The sequence below is a fragment of the Microplitis mediator genome, chromosome 3 (genome assembly GCF_029852145.1).
Source record: "Microplitis mediator isolate UGA2020A chromosome 3, iyMicMedi2.1, whole genome shotgun sequence".
NCBI lineage: Eukaryota > Metazoa > Arthropoda > Insecta > Hymenoptera > Braconidae > Microplitis > Microplitis mediator.
The window spans coordinates 12,019,260-12,041,824 of record NC_079971.1 but is presented as its reverse complement, the minus strand read 5'-3'; the positions used below and the strand labels follow the sequence as shown (position 1 = coordinate 12,041,824).

At 30.2% G+C, this 22,565-nt stretch overlaps 1 protein-coding gene across 9 annotated transcripts in view; it reads right to left on the bottom strand.

Moving 5' to 3' along the window:
* The window catches only part of LOC130665417 (glutamate receptor ionotropic, NMDA 2B), a 1,452,633-nt gene that overhangs the window by 230,293 nt on the left and 1,199,775 nt on the right, over positions 1-22,565 (bottom strand). The gene's annotated exons all lie outside the window — the stretch shown is intronic.

Here is a 22,565-nt window from a genome sequence, read left to right as displayed (position 1 = left end):
AATGACAGAGGATTACTCGAATAAAATTGTATTGAATTTCGGAATATAACACTTCTGACATAAATGTCTTACCAGGGACACTACAAATCGTAGGCGCGATCTCGTGGCGAGCACCGAACTACTCCCGCTGCTGCTGCCTAGCACCGGTGACTTTCCCCTTCTCCATATCGATCTTTTCTCCCGAGAAATTTTTTCTCTTGGCTTAAACAACTTTTGTTATTTTGGTCGGAGAATACAAAAAAACTTGCGTGAAAAGAATAGTACTTGTTCCGAGAAATTTTATTCTGTTTAACCAAAAAAATGCAATATCGCTACAAAAAAATAATGTATCTTGCACCAAAAAAAAAAAAAAAATGGGGCAAGATACATTACTGGGTTTGTAAAAAATCACATAAAAACTTATATTTTCACTCATCTCCGAACAGTTAAAATATTTAAAGTACAAGAAATAGTGATAATATTAGTATTTTTGGTGTAAATTCTTATAAAAAAAAAATGAAGTTAAGCAATTATTTTTGAATGAATCTGATAAAATTAATATTTTATGTGAGTGGAAATTATTTATAAAATCTCATAAGTACTCCATAATATTTTAAAAGTAATAGCCTTCTAACTAAAACTTACAAAAACTCATAAATCACATAGCTTTTAAATTAAAATTAAATCTTTTAAGTTTTTACAAGTTAATTCTATTATAGATTTTCTTACTAATTCTCATAAAATTTTTATGAGAAAAAGGTCTGCATTTGTCCATGTGATTCCTGATTCAGTCTCATAAAATTTCGAAGAAATACATGTTAAATATTTTCTCATAAAATATGACAAATATTTTATGATATTCAATAAGATATTATCTCCTAGGATAACTCTTACTAAAACTTATAAATTCTGAAAATTTCGTATAAAAAAATAATCTTATTGAGATTTTGTAAGTATTATAACATCGGAATTCGCCTGATCAATTCATATTGAAAATAGATTAGAATAAACTGTAACAATCTTACAGAAGTGAAAGTACTTATTCAATCTCATAATCGTTGGCGGAATTCGAGTCACAAAATCTCATAAATTAAAAAATCTTACTCATTCTTTTAAAAATCTAGTACGGAAATCATGATAGGAAAACATCAAAAGCTTTGACTCATAGATTCTCATAAAAATTCATATGAGAATTTTTTTAAATCTCATAGATATTTTCGAAGCTCATAGATTCTCATAAAAAATATTCAATATCTTATCAGAATTTATGAGAGCTTTTCCACAGGGTTGTTCACTCTAGTTTTTCACAACTTTTATATAATTTATATTATAAGATTATTTATCTTATCAGATATTTTAAACAGATTTTAATTTATAAATGCGTCCTTTTTCACACCAAAAAGGGGTTTTTATGCGCAGAAACTCGGCACGAAGTGAGATCACAAATTCACGTGATTTGCGTCACAATTCACTCGAACCGGATAGATCTTCGAGATCTTCCAATTGCAATTAAGAACTATACTCAACACGATAGTTGATTATCAGCCAAGTATCTAACTCAATTGGCAATTTAATTCATTAAAAATGACCGTAAATGAATAAATTAATATCCTACACGAAATTAATCAGCCGGATACCTAGATCGATTTACAATTTATTTAAAGTATATTTTGGAAAACCGTAACTGATAAAATAATATCCTACACGAAATCAATCAGCCGGATACCTATATCAGCGACGATTACTTATTGCCACGTCGGAAGATTTCTGCAATAAGATTACGGGCTATCGACGCCGTTTACGCGGACCAAGAAGTTTAAATTAAACTGCCCAGTGAACACATGACCTTATTTTGACGTCATACGTAGGTCATAGAAATGTCACGGCATCTGATGTAAATTTGATGTCAATCTGACGTTCTGCATGACTTTAATATGATGTAAAGCTTGTGACATCATATTGATGTACACATGACTCTTGTATGACGTCAGAGTTATGACTTATGTATTACGTACGTTTGACATAAAATCTACATCACATTATTACGTAGTAATAAAGTCATTATCGTATATCACAATGATGTAATTTTAAAATCATACATTTATGTCAGTAGCAAAGTCACGGTTATACGTAATATGGATGTCACTCTTAAATCATATCTTTACATCAATGACAAGTCATTATTTTACGCAATGCTGATGTAATTTCCGAGTTATAGTTTATTGTCATCTATTTATTAAAACAAAACAATCATAGAATAAATTTTCAAAAATTTGTAAATGTGTAAAAATAACAACTAAACGTCGTAGATTTTTGGGTCCAAAGTAATCGATAAACTCGATAATAGATTATTCAGACGTTTTAGATTGAAACATTAGCATCATAAAAAAATTAATTTTATTTTTTTAAATGATATATCGAAATCATCATTTAGGATGACAAAGAAAATGTAACGACAGTTTGAACTCTTTTGATATTAAGATTATAAAGTTTAGTATCGCAATTTTTCAATCGATTAAATTTCATTCGATTTTGTGCAATTGTTTAATATTTCGAAAAATTTTATATAAGATTTTTTAAATTTCACATCACAACAAAAAATTAAAAAATTTGATAAAACTTAATGAAATTTTAAACAATTATCATCGAGGCCGAAAAATATTGTTTCTATAAATTTTCATATAAGTTCATAAAGTTTTTTTAAATTTTGTAAAAATCTTTTACGAAAACTTATGAACATTGTCTTTTCCGGAATTTCACTCTAAATACATCAATTAAGCACGAGATTTGAACTCCCGTGATGTGGACCAGTGAGCAACGTTCAAGACTACCAGCCAAGAGGAACCGTGTTCGAACCCAGCAGACGCCCAGGATTTTTATATTATTTAACGTTATCTAATCTTGTTTCTGAATTCACAATACATTCGCGCGGTAATAATCAGATCAAAAATTCGGTACTTCATTTTTTTTTTTTTTTTTCAAAAATATTTTTTCTGAATTGATAATTTTGACATCACCCATATGTCATATTGACGTCATAGAATGTCACACAGACATCACATTGACGTCATGTATACGTCATTAGTTTTACATCATAATCTTACGTAAAAAAGTGGGAAATAATGAGTCACACCTGACTCATTCGTGACTTATATCTTACGTAAATGATGACTTAGCGTAAAGTCACTCTGACGTCAAATTTACGTAAATGTGTTTACTGGGTGAGGCCCTGAGCCATAGTGCTCAGTAGGGTGTCCGTTATTTACCAAATTAGATTTTTTTACTTGGGTATGATATAAATCATATATTTGTGTTCTAAAAATAATAAAAAAAAATAAAAAAGTTTATTCTAATGCCGTTTAACCCTGCCTAAATAATGATACATTCTCATTTCAGTACAATGAGAAAAATGTAATTACTTGCTTAAAAATGAGTGCACAGTGATGACTAATACATATTTTTGTAGGAAATTTCCCGCTCTTCAAAAAAGGTCTCACGTTTTTTTCGTGAATCCAACTGTTTCAGAGATATTGACGGTCAAAGTTAGATTTGTTTAAAAAAATTTGCGTTTTTGTTTGAAATTTTATAACTCTCTAACACCTAGACATAAAATAAAGCGCTGTAAACTTTCTTGTAGGAAATTTATTGTTCTTCAAAAAAGGTGTCCAACACTTTTTTCCTAAATCCAACCATTTGAGTGATATCGAAGCTCAAAGTTGATAGATTTAAAAATGAATGTTTTTCGATTAAAATTCTATAACTCTCCAGCAAACGAATATTTACGTAGGCTTTCACCAGTTTTTCGTCGGAAATTTATCGCTCTACAAAAAAGGATTTTTTAATTTTTTTGATAAACTCAACCGTTTAAGAAATATTTAAGCTTTAAACTGGGAGAAAAGTTTCACAAACCAACACAAAATTTTGCTCTGATGATATAAAAAATTTCTTTTTTTTCGAGCTTAAATATCTCTTAAACGGTTGAGTTTATCGAAAAAATTAAAGAATCCTTTTTTGTAGAGCGGTAAATTTCCGACGAAAAACTGGTGAAAGCCTACGTAAATATTCGTTTGCTGGAGAGTTATAGAATTTTAATCGAAAAACATTCATTTTTAAATCTATCAACTTTGAGCTTCGATATCACTCAAATGGTTGGATTTAGGGAAAAAGTGTTGGATATCTTTCTTGAAGAGCAATAAATTTCCTACAAGAAAGTTTACAGCGCTTAATTTTATGTCTAGGTGTTAGAGAGTTATAAAATTTCAAACAAAAACGCAAATTTTTTTAAACAAATCTAACTTTGACCTTCAATATCTCTTAAACAGTTGGATTCACGAAAAAAACATAAGAGACCTTTTTTGAAGAGCGGGAAATTTCCTACAAAAATATGTATTAGTCATTACTGTGCACTCATTTTTAAGCAAGTAATTACATTTATCTCATTGTACTGAAATGAGAATGTATCATTACTTAGACAGGGTTAAACGGCATTAGAATAAACTTTTTTATTTTTTTTTATTATTTTTGGATCACAAATATATGATTTATATCATACCCAAGTAAAAAAATCTAATTTGGTAAATAACGGACACCCTAGTGCTCAGGCTTTTTATAGACTTTGCTGGGCGATTGATGGGGAATTTTTAATTATCGTCATTGGTGGAAGGTGACGAGAGTTGATTACTTATTCGTTAAACTTATTGCAGTTATCCTCCCACTATTCTTTGCCGCATAAAAAGGTGAAAAAGCTGACGCTGCGTTTTCGCGCGCTTTGCAAAGAGGAGCTCAGAAATAATTGTTACAATAATTATTAAAATAAAAAAAATTATTTGGACGTAACACCCTGAAATTAGCCGACACTTGCCATTTTAAAAATAAAAAATCTTATAACTTTAGAAAAAAAAAATTTTTTAATTTAAAAACAATGCTCGTGTAGATTTTTTAATTTTCTAGACGAGTATTTTTTTAAAAAGATTAAAAAATAAAAACTCGAGATAAAATTTGAAATTAAATTTTGAGATTACTTATTTTTCGTTTAAAAATTTTTACAAACCTCATTGATTTTGATTTTTATTAGAATTTTTCGAAATCTTGAAGAGCATTTTTTTTATTTTTCCGTTTACCGCTATTTTAAGCGTTACCGATTATTTTTAAATAAAATATCTTGTAATTTAAGAAAAAACATAAATTTTTGAATTTAAAAAAAATACTCGTGGAGATTTTTTTAATTTTCTAAGCGTATATTTTTTTTATAAGATCAAAAATACTCGAATTATTATTTAAAAAAAAAATTCATAAATTTATGGGTACCCGGGAAAAAATGTTTTTATAAAATTTTATAAAATAATGTAAAATTTTATACAATTTTATAAAATTTTGTAAGATTTTATAAGATTTTACAGCAAAACTTTATAAAAATTCATACAATTTTATAAAATTTTATAATATTTTATACAATTTTATAAAATCTTATAAAATTCAATAAAATTTTATAAAGTAAGCTCTGAGTAAGGAACGTAATAGATGAATGTAATTTTATAAAATTGTATGACATTTTATAAAATTGTATAAAATTATATAAAATTTTATAAAGTTTTACACAATTGTATAAAATTATATAAAATTTTATACAATTTTATAAGACTGTACAGCGAAATTTTATAGAATTTCATATGATTTTATATAATTTTATCAAATTTCATAGAATTTTATAAATATTTATAAAATTTTATATGGTAAGACCTTAAAAAGGAAGTAATAATTAGATGAAATTTTATATAATTGTACGAAATTTTATAAGATTTTATAAAATTGTATAAACTTTTATATAATTTCATAAAATTATATAAATTTTTATACAATCTTATACAATTTTATAAAGTAATTTCTTAGTGAGGGAAGTAATAATTAAATGAAATTTGATATAATTGTATGAAATTTTATAAAGTTTTATACGATTTCATAAAATTATATAAAATTTTATACAATTTTATAAAGTAATTCCTTAGAAGGGAAGTAATATTTAGATGAAATTTTATAAAATTTTATAATGTTTTATACAATTTCATAAAATTATATAAAATTTTATACAATCTTATACAATTTTATATAATTTTATGAAGTAAGTCCTTAGAAGAGAAGTAATATTTAGATGAAATTTTATAAAGTTGTAGACGATTTCATAAAATTATATGCAATCTTATAAAATCTTATACAAATTTATACAATTTTATAAAGTAAGATCTCAAAAGGGGAGTAATAATTAGATAAAATTTTATATAATTGTATGAAATTTTATAAAATAATATAAAATTTTATAATATTTCATAAAACTTTAGAGAATTTGATGTCACTATTGCATCTAGTGTGGGGTAGCATTTTGTAAAATTTGATAAAATTTCACACAATTTTATAAAGTTTATTACAATTGATTATAAAAATTGTTAGAAATTCAAAGTAAATAGACAAAATTTTCAATGGCCATAAAAAAAAAAATTCATTTTTGCGGGCAAAATATGGTGATAAACAAATATGAAAATTACATTATCAAAAATATAATTGATTACCTAAATATATGCAGAGTACCCCCAGAAAAATGTAGAAAAAAACAAATTCTGAATATCGAATAAGTTTGATTTTATTAAAATTTTTTGTAAGTTATTTACATTAAAAAAAAATATATTTTACACAATTATTGGATGCAAAGGAAGATAAAAAAGTTTTTAATAGTTTTTATCATAATACAAAATTCTTTAACGTTTTTCGACCGGCACTCGATTCTTGAAAAAGTTTAACGAAAAAAAATTCAAAATAATGCTCAATTATATCTACAAAAGTAATTTTGGGATGGTTATAATAGATTTAAAAAAAAAAATTTTTTTTTCATAAAATTTTAGAAGTACCTCTTTTTGCCTACCCCCGCCGCCCCTTTCTCTTACATATTTATATATATATATATATATTACAAAATGTGATAATTTTGAATTTAATGTTTTTAAACTTTTATTTTGTCAACTATCAATTAAAATTAATTCTTCATTACTCAAGGAAAAATTCAAAGGTTTCGCCATTAATTCAAAAATATAAATCATTAAAAATCAATAAATTTAATTAATTTTTAAATTTTATGTCCATTAAACAATCGATAGTTGAATTATTCAAATCTTTTTTTTATATATAATTATAAATTAATACTATAAAATATGGCTGATAAGAATTCATGAGTAATCATAAATACAGCCACGAATATTTCTAAGCTACAAGTGACCAATAGACGAGCGTAGCAGACAACGATTCTTCAATAACAAAAGTTAAACAGCATCGAGGGTGGCCATAAATTGGATGGGTGACCCGCCCCGGAAAAAAAAAATCATTTTATAAAATTTTACAAAATTTTATAAAATTTTATACTGAAAATGGCCTGGTAAAATTTTATAAAATTTTACAAAGTTTCATAAAATTTTATAAATTCTTATAAAACTTCATAAAATTTTATAAAACTTTATAAAATTTTATAAAATTTTACCAGGCCATTTTCAGTATAAAATTTTATAAAATTTTATAAAATGTTAGTACTAAAATTTTGTAAAATTTTATAAAATTTTATAAAAACATTTTTTCCCGTGTAATTAAAAGCTAATTCGTTTTTAAAACTCTTCGGAGCTTGAACTTAAATTTACAGTAAATTTCGAGATCTTTTTACTTTTTCAGCGAAACTATCAGACTTATCACAAAATGGGCTTTGGCCCCCAATTATAGTCATAAATACGGGATCCTCCGACTGTAAATTTTGAAAAATAATTAGCTTTTAATTAATTATAAGTTTATGAATTTTTGATTTAGAATAAGAATTCGGGTATTTTTGATCTTTCACAAAAAATACACGTTTAGAAAATAAAAAAACCTACACGAGTATTATATCTAAATTCAAAAATTTTTTTTTTTTTTTTAAGTTACAATATATTGTATTTAACAATAGCCGGTAACGGTTAAAAATGAAAAAAGTGCTCGTCAAGATCTCGAAAAATTCTAATAAAAATCAAAAAGTAATGAGGTTTGTAAAAATTTTTAAACAAAAAATTATTAATCTTAAAATTTAATTTCAATTTATACCGCGAGTTTTTATTTTTTTATCTTTTTAAAAAAATCCTCGTCTGGAAAATTAAAAAATCTACACGAGCATTTTTTTTAAATGTGAAAAATTTTTTTTTTTCTAAAATTATAAGATTTTTTATTTTCAAAATAGCGGGTGTCGGCTAACTTCAGGGTCATAATTTTTTTCTATAAGTGAGAAAAATAATGAAAAACGAAAAAATGCAACTGAAATTTTACAGAATTTATAGAGTTCGATATGAAAACAAAAAAAAAAAATAATCGAAAACGTCAATCATCGAGAAATTTTCAATCTTTTCTGAAAATAAAAAAAATCGTTGAATATGGATCAGTTTATTTATTTTTTAATTTTTTATACAGAGTACATTGAACTACTAAAATTTTGAAAAAAAAAAAAAAAAAATGTCCCGATAAGTCTATTTTTGCCAAAGTTATTGAATTTTGAAAATAAACGAAACTTTTTTTTTTGATTGGGTAAGAGAATTAAAAAAAATTATGAGAAACGCCTTTAGTGGGATAGAAAATAAAAAACATTATTCGCGAAATCAGAAGGGGTTGGTTTCAAAAGTGATTAATTTAGCGTGGAATGCCCGAAAGCATAATTATTATTCACAATTCTCAGTAAGTAAATTTAAAAAATTTATAATAAGAGTTTATTTGAGGTTGTGATTGCGTGTTTTGTTTTCTTTCTTCGAACTTTTGCAGAATTCGAATATTTTTAAATAAAAAATTTATGTATGACTTGAAGTTAACAATTGCGTCGTTGCCAAACTTAATATTTATTCTTTTTTACTTTTTTTTTAAATTCCAGTTCTCACATGTGATTGGTCAATTAAAATGTTGAATAACTCAAAAACTACTCAAAATTTTTAAAAACGGCAAAGGAACTTCATGCTTAAAATCACCTCCTCTATCTAAATTTTCTCGCTGTGAAAGTAATTCTGGATCACCCTGTATATATATATATATATATATATATATATATATATATATATATATATATATATATATATATATTTAATCGTGATGAAAATAACGATAAACAATATTTTGGGAACATGAAGTACTTATTTATTCATGGACAGTAATCAAAATTAAAAAATTACATAAAATAATCTAATCACATTTTATATACCTATGCGAACAAAGAGTATGTACTAATAATATCTTTCGATCTAAAATCCTGATATTTGTCGTACGTAGGTAATTGGGCTCACTTTTCCATCGTTATACTGAAATTTGAAATGAAAACACAAGAACTCGATTTTCAACCGTTATTATTATTTTTTAACCAAGCATCTATCTAGTTGATGAATTACTTGATTATTTTTTTCTACTTTTTTTATAGAAATAATACATAAGCATTCTTAGCATTAGTGAGCCATCGAACTGATTGCACATTCTTATCGTCTATTCTGACCCATTTTGAAGCGTCCTTAATTATAGCAACGTAATGAGTGCAATTATTATTTTCTTCAGAGTAAAATATTGCACTTATGACACTATATGTTTTATTACATAAAGATATTTTAGCATGTGGTACTGATTTTATGAATCCTTTTTTCTGAATCACAGTATTATTTTTCATTGATGATAAATCTAACTTCACTACTACTATCGATTGCAAGGTATGTAACAAAATTTTTGTGTGTGTTTCTTCAATCTCTTTGCAATCATTACAAAATTTTAAAGTATCGAACCAATGACCGAATGATGAACCAAATAATTCTGGTAAATTGTATATTTTTTTCTCATCGGTTATCGAAATATACATAATATCTTCTAGTATTTTGTTTGAATTAGTCTAAGTACATTTTTTACATCGATCCATACATACTTGCTCAAATCGCACTAAATTTCTAATATCATGATTATCATTACATATTGTGAAGAATATTTCTACAGGATCAGCCTCTGTAGTAGGACACGTCTGTTTGTACACAGACTTTTTTATGTCACTAGATTTTAAAACATTTTCGTGACTATTGTATGCATTAAATAAATTATTTAAGTTTTCGTTGTTGAACTGATTTTTTGGATCATGATTCAACGCGGTTCTGAGTATTGTATTATTAAAGATGCACTGTATGATTTAATTTAAACCACTAGAAATGCAATCAGAATTTTCGATACCTCGAAATACTAATAACTTTTCACATGACTTTTTTAAAGTTTTTGTTACAATTTCAACAGAATTTTCGTCAACGGCCCAAATTAAATCCCAAACTTTATGCCAACGTCTACTAGAAACTGGAATGGGAGGAAGGTCAGATCTATAAATTTTTCGTAAGCGATTGAATTCTTCGATTGCTAAAAGGTTAGCTTTAACTGAATGAGGATCGAAATTGATTAAATGTAATCCTTCAAGTTTTGTAACCCGAGAAAGAGCTACATATATTTGACCAACATTGAAAATACTATTGCCTGCTTCAATAATAGCATTCTTGAGGCTTAAACCTTGACTCTTATGGATAGTAACTGCATAACTTAAGCACAATGGAAACTGTTCTCTTATGACAAAAGCTCTTTCCAGTAAATGAAATTTAACTTTTGCCCTCTCAATAGTGTTTACTTTACCTGAACCGAAATCTATATTAGCACCTTGTATTTTACTGCCATCTATGGATTTTGAGATTGATATAACAGTACCAATGGCACCATTAACTAGACCAAGCGTGACGTCAATATTTCGTCGAAGCATAACTTTTGCACCAATTTTAATTACTATTGTTCCAGCAAGTCCAGCCGATCGACTAGCATCTTCTTTTATTTTAATCAAAGTGTCGCATGCTTTCTTTTTTAATGATTTAAGACAATCGATAAAATCGTTAGCCTTAAGTATAATTTCTTCAGAAGAAATTTTATTCGTCATTACAGAATTTATTAAATCACACTGTTTACAAGTGGGTGCCAAGCAAACTGTATCTAACGGTAATTTTTCAATATAATCACATACTTCGTGCAATCTATCATGGTATGACAACGAAGAATCAATTGTAATTTTTCTTTGTTCTAATAATTTGATATCGTCAACTGTCATTGAGCCAACTCGCACTCTAGAGAGTAATTCACCGTAAATTTCATCAGTTTTTTGTCGCATATTAATAGTTAGTTCTTCATAGCTGAATAACTCACTCCATAAATTCACAGATGTTAACGACCTAATATACTTTTGCGCATCTGCTGACGATAGTGTCATATAACTTGGGTCTTCATGTACAGGAGGAAGTCTTAGTAAGTCTCCGAAAACAACCACGTGTCTTCCTCCAAACCAGTCATCAACATTAAAAATTTCTATTAATCTCAAATTCATGTATATTAAAGTTATATTAGAAATCATTGATATTTCATCAATGATAAATAATGTAACGTTTTTTAATTGATCACGTAATACTTTTAGTGCATTGTCTGATAGTTGTCTATAAGACGGTGTAAAACCGTGTTCAACTGGCAATTAAAATACTCGATGTACAGTAAGGCCATTGCTATTAAAAGCTGCAATAACGGTTGGAGCAGTTACAATAATATCTTGATTCATTACTTCTTTCATCCAACGTTTAATTACATTTATCAGAAAACTTTTTCCGGTACCTCCTTCTCCACTAACATACAATCTAATTTTTGTATCGTTAGACAATACTTTATTTTTTATTTTTTGAAAAACTTTAGCCTGATCAACGTTCGTATTATTGATCATGTCGCTTAAGGTACAATTATTATCTTGTTTTTTTGCTGCATCATCTAATTCTTTAGCTATTAAATTCAATTCAGCATCATTACAATCTGCTGATTTACTTTTTGAATCTTTATCATCATTGTCATCCTTGCATTTATTTTCAATTAGGTTTTTTATAGAATCTAAACCTTTTTGAAAATCTTCAGTGTATTCATGATATTCTTTAGCTTGTTCGAGTATATGTTGCTGATATCTAAATGATTCAGCGTAAGTTTCAAATCCATTTTTCAAATCTTCTATATCTCGCCATGGTTGAAATAATAACAACAATGAATAAAAATAATTTTCTGGCTGATTAGCAACATTATATCTGTAATGATTGATTAAAGAACCTCGATATTATTTTTCGGCTCAGTTTTAGTCGTGTCATACCATCTAGCAAAGTCATACAAACATACAACTTCTAACTCTTTAGGGCGATTTGGATAATAATTATCTATCCATGAAGGACAAAATATATCAGTAGATTTAGGATCAATTTTTTCCAATTGTTCAATTTCAATTTTGTCTTCAATTTTCTGTTTCTTATCATTCGAACATCTAGCCACCTGACAACTGTGTCTGAATCTGTTCCACATAAAGAAATACCTAGCAAGGTGTCAGCAGCTTCTAAAGCTCCAATTTCTCAATGATTTAAGCTACGAAATCCTATACTCCATAAAAGCTGAGGTAGAGTTTTAGTTGACTTATTTTCATCTACTGTTTTCGATTTATTTGAAACAATTTCGTCGATTGTTTCTGATGTTTTAGCAGTTTCTGTTTTCGTAGCATATTTTGTTACATAATGTGTCAGTAATGTGGATTTTTCACCGATAAATTGTATATCCATGTTTCCTTCCCATGCACATAAAATTGTAGGATTATAATCGTTAATATTAGCTTCACTATCAGTACGAGGAAGATCATAAAGCCGACTTTTGTTTCTTACATTTCTGCGCCCAGCTACTGAAGTAGCAACGTCATGAAGTACAAAATGTTCGGTGGTAGGTCGTGGAAATCCAAATCGACAAGATTTAATAACTCTACCTGATTTTGGTTTTTTTGTTCGTAAGCAATAGCTATTATGATGATGTTGTTGATGTGTTGTCACACGTCTGTGCAGTGTTGGTGAAGTTCTTTTCTTAGGAAACTTACAAGTTACATATTTCATTATAAATTCAGCAACTTTTTCATTTGTATTTAAACCAATGATTGGGGCACCTTCAACCCAAAGTATAAGATGAAAATGCTGAATTCCTCGAGCTTGATATTCCCGTCGCCAAAAGTAATGACTTATATTACCAAGAGGTTGACTATCTGACAGAATGAAGTCAAGAACAGCTTGAAATTTATTGTCTATGAACCTTGATACTGATACTGGATCTGCTGCAATCACTGCGCTAGCAGATAACTTGTCAAAACGTGGTGCATTTACTTCTTTTACATATTCTACTAAATCATCCCAAAGCCATTCAGTAGGACTTACTGTCAAAAACCATGTTGCAGGGCCATAGTAACGTGACATACAGTGTAAATCATTTTTAGGTTTACTCCAAAATTGTTCTGAATTTCGAAGTCGAGCAAAAAGAGTTGTTAAATTTGATTCAAATTGACCACTTTTTAAATGCTTTAAATAACCTTCAGCTGTATATTTTTCACGAGGATTAGTAACATTCAATGTTTGAAAAATACCTTGACCAAGTTGCCTAATATTAGAATCATTCAGTAAATAAAAGAGATATTGTTGATTTAAATGAAAACGTGGATCGGCTGACATTAATCTTGCTTTAATATATTCAAAAGCAGTGATAGGTATTTTTCTGTCTTTGTATTGACCATTTTTACCGTAAGGATACAAATCCGGAAAACATTGTAAATCGAGTGATTTCATTCGGCTATCCAATGCTTTATCATTGACTTTTAACATTTGATACATATTCGTTGAAGAGTTGTCAATTCTTTTATCATGAAGAGGGTATATAGTGTATTGGGCATATTGCAATCCATCTGGATCTGATACTGGAGTTAACATAGCTCGCTGTCGAGTATCTTTGCACTCCTTAATTTCATCAACTCCAGTTTTTTCATCCATATTTTTATCGTTATTTACTGACAAAGGTAACTTATGGCAGTGATCTCCTACAATATTTTCGGGTATAATTGTAGATGGCTTGGTATAACTGTGATCTTGATCAATATCGTCTCGCATTGATCGCAATAAATTACTATAGGAACGATCTTTAACAATACTTTCTTGCGATGTTGATATAGATGTCCTTCTGTTTTCATCAATATAAATTTTTTGTTTTGCTCTTCTACTTCAATATTGTTTTTTTTTTGTATTTTTAGTGTCATCACTTTCTATTTCTTCTGAACCAGCATTTTCAACAGTTACTTTAAGTTCAGAAGTTTGACTATTTTCAATATTCACTTCATTTTCGTAATTTTTATCTTCACTTGTTTCAATGTGAAATTCAATATTTTTCTTATCTAGCCAATCACGTAAATTATTGGAACATTCTGGTTATTTGATTGCAGCATAAAGAGGATTATTCTTCTTTAACCATATCAGTGTTTTAAAAATTTTTTCTAAGTCTTAATAATAATTTTACATCCGAATTTCGATTTCTCTATGCAGTTAAAAAAAACTCGAGCATAATTTTTAATGAAAATTCCTTTTACCAAATTAAAAAATATCAACTTATGTCATTAGCCAAGATGTTGAGTCGGATTTTAATTTTAAAAATTACAAAAATACAGTGCTAACTATCTTTTAAAATCCTTACTCAGTTTTTGGTTATTTTGAATCTATTGAAATCATGCTCGGAGAGCTCGAATATGTATTCACGACATAGTTTGCGAGCTCAAGGAGCTCGAAAATAGCAGGAAGTTTTAGGGCTGGCCCGCAGGGTCAACCGATAGACAGATTTTTTTCAATTAAAATAAAAAATAATTTATTTGATTAGATTTTTGTAATCAAGAAATAGAACAAGTAAATAAACAATCAACTATTAATGATATGACGAACTTTTTACGAGTTTTTTCATATATTTAAAATAGTGCTAAAGAATCTTGATTCAAATTATTCTCAACAGATAATAGGTTAAACTGATAATTTAAATGAATCTATAATTGAGACTTTTGGAGTTCAAATTTATTGAGCTGTGGAAGATAAAATTTCCGCGTATATACGTAGAGTATGGGATTTTATACAGAATTTTCAAATAACTGTTGTCTCTATACTCAATACTTTAATTGTTACAAGTAAATAATTCAAATAATGAGTCTTCAAGAGTTCGTAACTATTGAACTGGTCATCATACAAAAAAGGTCTTACTGGCAATTTTGTAGAGGATCAAATGTACTACAAAATTATTATTTAACGTTTTTTTCTACAACCAACAGTTTAGTCTCCAAATGTAAAAATAACGCATTTTCGTAAAATTCGCATATTCTAACGTCATTAATATACGAAATATTGAGTGCACAGATTTGATTCTTTGGACTTATTTATAGACAATTTATTGCTTAAGAAGGTTTACTGATCAATAATGTCAAAAAAAAAAATCTTCACAGTTTGCAGCTGACAATTTCTATTGAGTCGCAAAGCAGACTGTTTTTTTGATGTCTCACAATAGATAATCTCTTTAGAGTAAATCAATAAGTTTGAGAAATTTTTTTTTCTATTAATAAAACTCTTTAAATTAATGGAAAATATTAATATTTAAATCCAAAATTGCAACTTAGTTACAAATGTGTTTGAAGGATTATAGTAATTATTCAAAATTAATAATTATCAAAAATTATTAATATGGAATATGAATTATAATTATTAAAATCCAAAATTGCAACTTAGTTGCCAATATTTTTGGATGATTATGATTATTATTCAAAATTAATAATTATCAATAATTATTAATATAGAATATTAATAATAATCATAATGATAATTTTAAATATTTATGATTTATTTTTCACAAATATAATAAAAATATTTTATTTATTGTAAAATCACAGGTTAGAATAGCGTGTTGTAATTAACGTTATAACTAACTATAATGGTCGTTTTCACGAAATCACTCATCGCAATCATGGCGGCTGCGCTTGTCCGTCGAATTTCTGAATTGAACGTTTTAGGTCAATTTGACGTCAAGTTTTAGACAAACTTTCGACTGAGGACTTTTCCGTTTTTGCCGACAATTTATACACAACTTGCTATAAAATTTGTGGTAAATTTACTACCCGAAATAGAACGCAAATTAACTTCAAAATTTAACTAGGAAAAAATTTGTCGTCAATTTTCAGGTACATTTTTACATCCATTTATGTTTAATTTGACTTGAAAAATTGTAATTTTTTTTCCGTATAATTGCCTACAATTTTACGTATAAATTTGCTTACTTTCTAAAAACGTAACAACGAACATTACCGACTTTTTTTTATGTAAAAATTTACCTTTAAATTGAGGAAAAATTAATCGAAAATTTTTCTTTTGAACTTTTAGTGTCGAATTGTCGGCAAATTCGGGCAACGAATTTCAAGAAATTTCAAGGTCAAATAACAGTCAATTTCAAGCTAAAGTTGCTATTAGGGCCAAGAAGCGTACTAAATTTACATCAAATTGTATAGCAAGTTTTGTATAAATTATTGTCAAAAATGGAAAAGCCCGAAGTTGACGGAAATATGACGAAAAATTGAAGAAAACTTTTGTGAGTAACCTTTTGCTACAGCAAACTGTGCTATTGGGTTCTTTCAAGACGTATTTGTCATTATGGATATCAGCTCTAGTGAAAATGAACATAAATGATATATGTTGATTATTTATTTGAATGAATTATTACAGGGGGCATTTTCATAGTTTCTAAAACAGATCATAAAATAAACTTTCAGTTATACTACAAAATTCTTGGTTCAAAGACTTACTTAAAGAATAATTAGTGATTTAAAACGATCAGGGGGAAATGTAAAGAAAATACTACAACGCTTCAGCCTTGATTGACGATGGGCATGTTTGACCGAACGAAATCGTGAGTGTTATGTCCTAGAAGGTTACTAGAGTCGGAGCTGACGCCACCTTCTGGACAGTGGGCAGTTCGTTGCAACGCAGGACAAATTTTGAATTTGAAATTAACAAATAAATTTATTGTTGGCTACGATGACAATGATTATTATGATTAGTATGATTACTATGAATTAAACTATTTAATTAAATAATAGAATTATGGATAAGAATAAGGGTAGTTGACAAAATAATTTTTATCTGAGAACAAAGTTTCATTATAAATTAAAGATAAAATCATAAAATACCGATATGATTATTCTAATGCTATAATTCTGTTTCTATTAATTTATTTGTATTATACAAGTCACTATCCATTATATATATATATATGTATGTTGTATAGGCGTTTGTGTGACATTTTTAGTTATATTTTATTACGCTTGTGTGACTTCGATACCTTTCTGTGACGTTACACACAGGTTTTTATATATACAGGTTTTTACATTATACATAACGCTTGTGTGACGGTCACAGAAAAGTAGATTGTACAAGATATTATTAACTATCAATCATACCTTACTGTGACACACATTTTTGTTAGTTAAACCTCGTGAAACAAAATTTTGAATGACTTGATGAATGTAATAATAATAATAATTCTTTATTGCATATTGAAGGGGTACAGAAAGGTTCCCTACTGCAATAGGGGCTGAGCAAGGAGAGCGGATAACAGCATTACATACATAATTTTTGTACTTTATTTTAATTAATTGTTTATTTATTTATTTATTTATTTGTTTTTTTTTTTTTTTTTTTTTTTATACTTTCTGACTATGTTTCTATGTTTCACCAATATTTAAGAGCCGGTTCCTACGATCTAAACTGATTTGCATGAAGAAGAAGATGTCCTTTAAGAGTTTGATAGATCTTGATTCCAGGATTAGGTGTTTTTCACCCTGAGAGCCTTCGAGGGGTTTTGTCCAGGGGTTTATAAGTTTAGCACGGTCGATTTCGTATGCTGGACAGCTAAATAGAATATGTTCCACAGTTTCGAAGCTATCTAAATTGCAAAGCTTGCACAGGCCTTTGGGGTCAATCTTAGTTACATCCCGTTTAGAGGAGAAGATACACATATAGTGGTTTGCCAGTCTTAGCTGTGTTATTAGACGCTTCTGTGTAATCGGAAGACGATGAGTGAGGTGAAAAGCAGTGCTGGAGTTCGCAGGCCTGGGAAAACGAAAGAGGCATGCGCGAGAATTTTCACATGCAGTTACGTCCTCTTTTCTTAGAATTTGTTTGAATTTGTTTAGAGCAGGATTAATGTTAGTTTTCCAGATAGATGGATCCCAGTTGCCCCATAGATGGGAGATGTTCATCCTACAGAGGACATCTTTGAGACAGGCTGCCCAGTTGTATTTACTATCACCAATTATTCCTCTGGGGTCATCGCAAAGATCGACCTGACGTAAAAAGCATATTTTCGAGAGTCTATTGTTGTTTAGTTCTAGTATGCTTATCAGAAACTTCAGGGTTAATTTGTACGCAGTTAGACAGAGTTTGGATAGACCTAGTTCCATTCTCAAGAGGTGGTTTGGAGTGCATCGGGGCAGGCATAAAACTTTCCTAAAGTAGTCGGCTTGGACCGTTTCGATCATATTCACATAAGCGAGACCCCATACTGGAAAGGCGTAAAAGAGAACTGAAGATACCATGGCATCAAAAAGGCGAACAGTGGCTGCCCACGAGTCATTTCTTGCTGCGCTTACTATTGCTAGTACTGCACCTGATGCGATCTTGGCTTTTTTAATTGCAAACTCAGTAGATTTTAGGCCCAGCATAGACGATGATATCATAACTCCTAGGTACTTGTAAGTGCTGACAACCTCAATTTTATCCTGTTTGAAGAAGAAACGTTCGACTTCATCTGTTTTCAATTTACCAGCTTTCCTGAAAATCATTATTTTCGTTTTTTTAGCGTTTACCGAAAGACCATTCTGGCTGCAGTATACCTCTAGTAATTTCAGAAGCTTTATAAGGTCTTTGGCATTGTTGGCAAATAACACAGTGTCATCAGCATACATTAATACGAGAAGGTCGATAAAATTGTTTATATTTAATCCAGAGCAGTTGTGATTTCGGAGGAAGCTTTCAAAGTCTGCGAGGAACAGTATAAAGAGTAATGGACTTAGGCACTCACCTTGGAGCACTCCCTCAGTAACTCTGAACTTGTTTGAGAACTGATTTCCTACTTTAACTTGCACATGTGCTTTCTCGTAGAGGCTAATGAGGATATTTATAAGCTTCGTACTTACACCGAGGTGATGCAGTTTTTGCCAGAGCATTTGGTGAGGAACTGAGTCGAAGGCTCTTTTGTAGTCTACAAGGATTACGTAGGCTTTGGCCGCCAAACGCAGACGGAAATGCACCGCAGACTGAAGAATATAAATTGTTTCGGCACAGCTTCTTTTACTTCTAAAACCCATTTGTGATTCGGGTATCAATTTAGCTTTTTCAGCCCAGGATTCCAGTCTTCTCCTTAGAAGTTCAGTAAAGAGTTTCGTCAAGCAATTTACCAGGGCGATTCCACGGTAGTTTGCTGGGTCTGTATGATCTCCAGCCTTAAAAAGCATACAGAGATTGACCTCGGACCAGTCTGATGGAGTTTCTTCTTTGGCCAAAATACAATTGAATAACGACAGCAAGTTGTACCTCCAGCTAGATGGAAGATTGGATAAAAACTCGTTTGGGATTTGGTCTGGGCCTGGTGACTTGTTGAGCTTGAGATTTTTTAGGCATAGGTCAAGTTCAGTTGCAGTGAATTCGCCATCTAGTTCTTCCACTTGCTGGCAACATAGCACGATATGATAGGGATGTACTTTGGGGTATACAGATTCATAGAAGGAGTTCCAACTCTGAACATCGGGTCCTTGCAGAGACCTACTTGTTGCCTTACACCGTCTAACGGCTTGCCAAAATTCCGCCGGATTTTTCGTGTTAGCGAAGGAGTCTTGAATCTGCTTGGTATATAGGACTTTCTTACTTTTAATCAGCTGTTTGTAGTCTGTTTTAGCAGCCAGGTAGTTTACTCTGTCCATTTCGTTGAAGTTAGATTTAAAACAAGTTTTAAGCGCAGACTTGGCCACTCTTTTAGCGTTCATACAAGATTTATCAAACCACGACTTATTGGACGATAGTGTAGAGTAGCTCTTTTTTCTTACCTCCATACCTGCATACATAGCCGCTTCCCTAATGCCGTTTATTAGAAATTCAGCCTTGACGTTTGGATCATTTGTGCTATTAAAAGACGTGTTTTCAGTTGCGGTAAGGTAAAGTTGGTAAGATGTAGATAAATCTTGTTTCCATTTAAACGAGGAAGAGTACTGAATGATTGGGTTGTGGCGAAGAGGTTTAGTGGAAGAAGACGGGTCAAATAGTTCTAGGATTACGGGAAAGTGATCTGAAGAGAAGGCGTCCGATGAAATTTTGAAATTGCTAATTAATGACAGAGCTTCGTAGCTTGCCCAGACGAGGTCAATTACGCTTGAGCCGATTTTATTGCAAAAGGTTTTTCTTGCAGGTTTGTCGCCAAGAGTGCGGCCGTTTAATAGGGTGAAATTTAATTCATCCATGCAAGCAGCGAGCAATCTCCCGTTGATGTTTGTGAATTTGTCTGATGTTTCTCTTTCTGAGTGTAGACAGGTACCTACTAGGAGGTCTGGGTCTACTGAGTCGTTGAATCCTATGCGCGCATTTGAATCACCGCCGATGATGATAGGGACGTTTCTTAGTTTAAGCTGGATCTCTTCTATTTCTCGTTTGAGCTCTACTAGTTTGTTTCCAATATTGCAGTCAGGTTTAAAGTATAGTGTGCCTACAATTAGGTCAAGATTATTTTTTAGTTGAAGCCTGATGAAAATCCAGTCGGCACGATTAACAATGCAGGATACTTTTTTCTCTTTCGAGATAACAGCGAGCCCGCCGCTCCCCCTGCCGGTGTTATTGGATTTAGTTTCTTGCGACCAGTATGACGCTGAGCCTGCTAAGAAATTCGGGACAAACTTTAGAGGTGAAACAATCCAGGTTTCTGAAATGCAAAAGATATCCGCTTTAATTGTGCAAAAATATTCTTTAAAATTTTTAAAACCATTTACGTTCAGAAAGCAGATACTTAGCAAGTTTTCCGTGCTTAGTTTTTTGCACTATTTGTAACTGCAGCTGAATCTCTTCCTATAAAATTGAAAATACTATTGGGTACTCTTGGGCCGTTTAAAAGGCTAGATGTTTTAGCGGTGCCGGACGGAACACTTGGTTTGCTTGAGGCTGATAACAACATTTTCTCATTTTTTGGACACCAATAAAAAATTTGATTTTCAACAGATACTCTCTGGAACATGACAGATGTTTTTTTACCTTCTTTCCTTCTCTGAGCAGCAAATTCTTTATTTTTCTTATCAATTAGATTCTGAGTGCTCGTCAGCTCAGGATTAATGTATATGCTTCTTGTTTCAGGAGAGTCTTTAAACTTATATTTAGATTTTAGTAACAGCATCTTTGAATCCCAAGAGTCGAGTTTAGCAGAGATAATAGGTGGAGACGGCCTTATCATTCTTGCTTCCAAAATTTTGATGTTTATGTTCAGTTTATTGCAAAGAAAATCTGTCACTTGCGTAGCGATATTTACGTCAGATACAGGGAGACCTCTAATTACAACATTGTTTCTAATAAGCTTTTCCTCTTGCTTTTCGAGCTTCTTGTTTAGGTCTTCAACGAGTTTTTTTGTCTGAGCATCACTAGGAGAGAGTTTATTTACTTCTTCTTTAACTAATTCTGCAGTGCTGCTACCTACAACAGCAAGAGCTGACTCCACTTTATCCAATCGATTTTTAAAGATGAGATTCTCGGCATTCAGATTCGAGAAGCTTTTTTTAATGTCCGACACTTCGGATTTAATTTTTTCAATAGCGGCTTCCTGCTTACGTGCCATTTCAGAGATTCGCTTGTCCATATTTTCATGAAGGCTTTTATTCTCATTTCTCATGGTTGTTAGGAACGTGGCTAGCCATGCCATCTCCTCAGGAATGTTGCTGGAAACTAATTCCTCCATCTTCTTAATGGTCCTAGTTGGCTTCGGTAATTTTTTAGGTGGGTTTAAAAAATTAGTGAACCAGGAGTCCTGTGAATGAACACTTCTTGCCCTTTTTCTTGCTTTCAAAGGTTTGACTTCTTGTTTGGTGACTGGGCCGGTTTGTGAGTTGTCAGGAAATGCGGCTATTTTCCGCGGTCTGCCTCGTTTTTTTTGTACAGGAGCAGATGATGTGAAGGAAACAGAACAATTTAACGAGGTACTATCTGAGGCAGGGACTAACCTATTTGACATACCTCTAGCACATTTTGAGGTTAGCCAAGACAAACGATGGGAAAAATACACTTAACAAGCAGTTTATACACGTACTTTTTATTATTTTAGAACACTGGCAGAAATTGGACTAAATTGAGACACTTTTTTTAAAATTTTTGACGAATTTATAGAATGAAAACTAATAAAATAGTAGTAAGAGTGAAAAAACACGTGTTGCTTAGGCAAAGTTGCTTACAGCGCCCCGACTTGATGAATGTGAAATAATCCATTCCGATTCAGTAGATATCAAGAAATTAATAAAATTTTTGTGGCAAGAGAAATAACCTCTCAAAGAAAAGCTTCGAAAATTTTCGAAATTAAAAGATCAAAATACAATATTGCATTTATAATTTTTTTGCACG